This window comes from Jaculus jaculus, chromosome 12 (assembly GCF_020740685.1).
Source record: "Jaculus jaculus isolate mJacJac1 chromosome 12, mJacJac1.mat.Y.cur, whole genome shotgun sequence".
NCBI lineage: Eukaryota > Metazoa > Chordata > Mammalia > Rodentia > Dipodidae > Jaculus > Jaculus jaculus.
This window is the reverse complement of record NC_059113.1, coordinates 62,700,965-62,706,850: the sequence shown is the minus strand read 5'-3', so window position 1 is coordinate 62,706,850 and position 5,886 is coordinate 62,700,965. Positions and strand designations below refer to the sequence as shown.

The following is a 5,886-nucleotide window of genomic DNA, read 5'->3' as shown; positions in this document are numbered from 1 at the left end:
TCAGTCATTTATTCATGGCCTCATTAAATTTGTTGAATGTGCTTATTGTAATTGAATTTTGGAATTCTTTGACTGGAGTTTTGTCTAAGTAATTTTCACTGGAGTCTACCTACTCGGTGCCTGGGCAGTCTTGACACAGGTTTGGGCTAGAGTGTGGCCAGGTCAGGGAGGATCTAATCTAGTTGTCCCTAATAAGCATAGTCTTGGAGGCTGGGCTGGTTCATTCTCTCATTCATTCTTTCTCCTCCTTCTCTTCCTCCCCTTCCTCCTCCTCCTCCTTCTTCTTCTCTCTCTCTCTCTTTCTTTTTTTCTTTGCAGCAAGGCCTCATTATAGACCATGCTGACCTGGAACTCATTCTGTAGCCTAGGCTGGCCTTGAACTCACAAATATCTCCTACTTCAGCCTTCCAAATGCTGGGATTAATGATGTGCATGCCCAGCCTGTCCAACAGTATTTTGTTAAAATGTTTGCATTAATGCTTATAAGAGAGATTGGTCTGTAATTTTCTTTTTTTTGTTGTGACTATTTGGTTTTGGTATCAGGGTCATACTGACTTTATAGAAGGAATTTGGTAGTGTTCCTTCCTGTTCTGTTTTATGGAATAGTTTCAGAAGCATTGGTATCAGTTCTATTGTGAATTTCTGGTAACATTAACTCATGAATCCACATAGGCCTGAACTGTTTTTAGTTGGGAGATTTAAAAAAAAAAAAAGAAAAACATTTTTAAAAATTTATTTCAGAGAGAGGGATAGAGAGAGAGAGAAAAAAAAATGGACATGCCAGGGCTTCCAGCCATTGCCAAAGAACTCCAGATGCTTGTGTTACCTTGTGCATATGGCCTTATATGGGTACTGGGGAATTGAACCTGGGTCCTTTGGCTTTGTAGGCAAGCACTTTAATCACTAAGCCATTGCTCAAGCCCCCAGTTGGGAGATTTTTTTAAAATTCTGTTTTGATCTCAATTATTGTTATAGGTTAGTTTAAGAGGTTTATCATATCTTGCTTTAATTTTGGTAGATCATATATATCTAGAAATTCATGCTCTTCTGTTAAAATTTCCAATTTTAGTGGTGCCTGTTTTTAAGGTGGGTTCTTATGATTTTATGAATTTTATTTGTACCTGTTATAATGGTGTCCTTTCTTCTCTAATTTTATTAACTTTTTTTTTTTCTTTTGGTTTTTTGAAGTAGGGTCTCACTGTAGCCAAGGCTGACCTGGAATTCACTCTGTATTCTCAAGGAAGGCCTTGAACTCTTGGTGATCCTCCTACCTCTGCCTCCTGAGTGCAGGGATTAAAGGCATGTGCCATCACACCCAGGGGTCTTCTCTCTCTCTTTAAGAATATTTTATTTATTTATTTATTTACAATTAGAGAGAGATAGAGAGAAAAGGGGGAAAGAGAATGGGCACACACTAAGGACTCAAGCCACTGCAAATAAACACCAGATACATATGCTACTTTGTGCATCTGGCCTTACATGGGTACCTGGGAATTGAACCTGGGTGGTTAGGCTTTGATGTCAAGCACCTTAACCACTGAGCCATATCTCCAGGTTCTTCTCTCTCTTTTGGTCAGTTCTGCTAAGGGTTTAGCAATCTTGTTTTTCCTTCCAGAGACCCAAGTCTTTGTTTCACTGATTCTTTGTATTGTTTTTGATTTCTGTTTCATTTATTTCTATCATGATCTTCATTCTTTCTTTCCATTTACTAATTTTGGTTGGCTTGTACTTAGTTTTCCAATGCCTTAAGGTGTAGCATTAGGTAATTTATTTGTAGGGGTGGGCACAGAAGCCCAAGTCTATAATCCCAGCACTCTGGAAGTTGAGGTAGGGTTGCTGTGGGTCCAAGGCCAACCTGGGTGACAATGAGACCCTGCCTCAAAAAAACAGAACAACAACAAAAAAAAAAAAAACAGGGACTCCTACAGCTCTGAATCTGTTCTCTCTGCTTTCTTTATTTTTTTACTTTAAAATAGGCTCTACTCTTTTTAACACTCTCTTGCACTTTAATCTCTTAATTGGCAGTGAAAACAAAGCCCAACCCTTAGACAATAATATCTTTTGGGGGGATTCCATCCAGGATTTGGTTTCACAAGACCACAGATAAAGTCGTGTGTTCTCAATGCTTGGTCCTCAGCTGAGGGCAATTTGGGGAGGTGGAGACTTGCTGGAGGAGGTATGTTGTTGGCGGCGGGCTTACAGGTGTAATAGCCAGAATATTGTTGGAATCTGGCGCACTTTTCTGATGCTGTTTTCTGCCTGCTGTGGCAGAGGTGACATCAGGCTGCTGCTCATATCATACTTTCTCTTGCTATAATGAAGCGTCCCCTTCAGACTGAATTCCAAAATAAAAAATGTTCCTCCCAGAGGCGCAGTTCCGGTTGCCCGGTGAGGAGAGCCTTTGGCGAGCACCCAGGTGGGCGAGAGGGAAGCCGCCGCAGCTCTCCCACCAGCGGTGCGCGGCTCGTGGTCCGGGCAGCTCCACCTGCGGCATCAAGGGCGGGAGGGAAAAGGGAGGAGAAGCTAAACGTTTCAATGGGCGTGCTCACTGTGCCACCTGCACAGGCAGAACATGGGCACTTGGGCTCCAGGGAGATAAGTGCATCAACTGCAAACTCTGGGATCACAAGAAGTGCCACAGACTTGTCACAGTTGCGTATGGGTGGTGTTCTTTGCCTGCGGAACCAATAATGCCAATGGATTAGTCATCCATGCACACAGATCATTCACAAACAGTGGTTCCATATGATCCTTCAAGTTATGAGAGTTTAGACCAAGTTGGTGAGGAAAAGGAGGATATTGACTGGATGCAGACAGAGAACATGTTTTTGAGCAGGGTTGCAATCATCCTTTCCTTGTTGGGCTGCATTCTTGCTTACAGAAGGAAAGCAGGTTGCTCTTTGTTATAGAATATGTAAATGGTGGAGATCTGATGTTTCATATGCATCGACAAAGAAAGCTTCCTGAGGAACATGCCAGGTTTTACTCTACAGAAATCAGTCTAGCTTTAAATTACCTTCATGAATGAGGGATAATTTATAGAGATTTGAAACTGGACAATGTGCTACTGGACTCTAAAGGACACATTAAGCTCATTGACTTTGGCATGTGTAAGGAAGGACTGTGGCCTGGAGATACAAGCAGCACTTTCTAACTACATTGCTCCTGAAATTTTGACAGGAGAAGAGTATGGCTTCAGTGTTGACTGGTGGGCTCTTGGTGTGCTGATGTTGGAGAAGATAATGGGAAGGTCTCCATTTGATATTGTTGGGAGCTCTGATTACCAGATAATCAGAACACAGAGGATTATGTCTTCCAAGTTATTTTGGAAAAGCAAATTTGCATTCCACGTTCTCTATCCATAAAAGCAACAACTGTCCTGAAGAGTTTTCTGAAAGATCCAAAGTAACAATTGGGTTGTCATCCACAAATAGGATTTGCTGACATTCAAGGTCACCCATTCTCTCAAAACATTGACTGGGATATGATGGAACAAAACCAGGTGGTGCTTCCCTTTAAGCCAAATATTTCTGGAGAATTTTGTTTGGATAACTTTGATTCTCAGTTTACTAATGAACCAGTCCAGCCCACTCCAGACAATGATGACATTGTGAGGAAGATTTATCAGTCTGAATTTGAAGGTTTTGAGTCTATCAATCCTCCCTTGATGTCTGTGGAACAATGTGTCTGATCCTCATTTTCAACAATGGGTTCTGCTTACTGCCATTTAATGCATAAACAACCCTGTTGTTAGCCTGGATTTAGTTTACCATTTTATGTTTACCACCTAAAAAATTGCTTTCAGTATCCTCTGTCGTACACTGTAGAAATCAATTATTACAGCTAAGTAAGACTATGAAAAAGAAAATGAAGACCAGATTCCAGATAATCATGTCAGAATTCAGTTATAATGGTTCTTCAGAGTCCTACTAATGCCTGAAGTTGCCTTCTGTTTAAAAGAAAGTCAGGATCTTCTGGTTAAGATGGTGGCATAGGTACCACACCAAAGCAGCCTACGGAGGAAAAAGCCAAAAGAAACCTCAGCAAAATACACACTTTTACTAAAAAGTGAGTTGTATAGGAAATTGAAACGGCAGCAGAGAAATAGGAGAGATCCAGAGCATCCAGAGCCCACACAGGCAGGCAGAAGCAGCTCTAGCAGGTCCACTGACCTCGGCATTGTTGGTGGTACACCAGAAAGCTGCCAGGCTCAGCTTGAGCTGCAGGAAAAGCCAGGTGAGGGGATTTTCCACTCACACCAGAGCTCTCCACAAACTCAAGAAACATGAAAGGAGAGCAGCAGTGAACAACGGAGGAGCAGATCACAAGGTAGAACACATGGAACAGCGAGAGAACTAGAGCAGCATCGGCCTCCTCTCCCCGACCACCAGTGCCCAGCTCCAGGGAACAGAGCAGCAGTCCAGGGACCCAGCCATGCCTACTTGAACCAACAGCGGGACCCAAGCAGGAGCAGAGGTAACTGGGATTACACCAGGAAAGGGTCTCACCTGGTCACAAGCTGACTTGGAACCTCAACAGATCAGAAATCTTAGCCTCCTTGTTGTCAGGATTAAGGGTGTGGGTGGGGCACCACACACCCTAAGGGACAGTTAGAGGATCTGGTTGTCATAATACCTACTCTTGGATAAATACTCTGAGTTGTTTTTCATTGAAAGTGTACATTGTTTAGTTAAATTTTAGAATCCGCCTGTATTTTGTTCCACTCAGCTTACTTGAATACTCTCATAGCAGGCAAACCCAACACCTAGGGTCACTTTTGTAGATACTCTGAGAGTCTTGAGAGACACAGCTAATGCCTTAAGCTCCTACCCTGAAGTTATACAACATCAGATTGTCTGATACATCTAATAATACCCAGCTAACTATAAAATCCAATCACTAAATAATCTAGGATGCAAAAATATATAAATTATAACACCAGAAACACCAAAAATCAAGACAATATATCCACCAAAAAGTATTAATACATCAGAAATGACCTCCAGCGAGAATGAGTTAGAAGAAATGCCTGAGAAAGATTTCAAAAGTATGATTATAAATATATTCAAAGAAGTCAAAGAATAAACCAAAGGAAAGAGGAAATCAAAGGAATCAAAGAAAACACAGACAACAATTTAACGAAATAAAGAAGCCAATACTAGACATAAATAAGAAAATAGAAAAAATAAAGGAAAATCAGTCAGAATTACTAGCAATGAAGAACAGAGTTAATGAAATAAAAAACTCTGTAGAAAAATCTCACCAGTATAATGGATGAAGGAAAGAATATCTAACCTAGAAGACGAGGTGGTAGATCTAATACAGTCCAACAAAGAGAAAGACAAACTAATAGAAAAGTATGAGTGTAAATTTTAAGATATTCAGGACACTATAAAAAGATCAAACATAAGAATACAGGGTATGGTAGAAGGAGAATCCCAATCAAAATTCCAAAAGCATTCTTCATGGAAATAGAAAAAATAATCCAAAATTTTCATTTGGAATCACAAAAAACTTTGAATATCTAAAATAATACTGAGCAACAAAAATATGTTGGGACATATCACCATATCTGATTTTAACCTATACTACAGAGCCATAGTAACAAAAACAGCATAGTACTGGCACAAAAGCAGATATGTAGATCAATGGAACAGAATAGAGGACCCAGATATAAGTCCAGGTAGCTATAGCCACCTGATATTTGATAAAAATGCCAAAAATACTCATTGGAGAAAAGACAGCCTCTTCAGCAAATGGTTCTGGAAAAATTGGATATGTATCTGTAGAAAGATAAAAATAGATTCTTCTCTCTCTCCATGCACAAGAATTAAATCCAATGGACTAAAGACCTTAACTTCAGACCCGAAACTCTGAAATTGCTAA

The 5,886-nt window shown here is 40.5% G+C and overlaps 1 pseudogene; it reads left to right on the top strand.

Annotated features, from left to right (window-relative positions):
- Positions 1 to 2,711: 2,711 nt before the first annotated feature.
- On the top strand, positions 2,712 to 3,691 carry LOC101596494 (annotated as a pseudogene).
- The last annotated feature ends 2,195 nt before the right edge of the window (positions 3,692 to 5,886 follow it).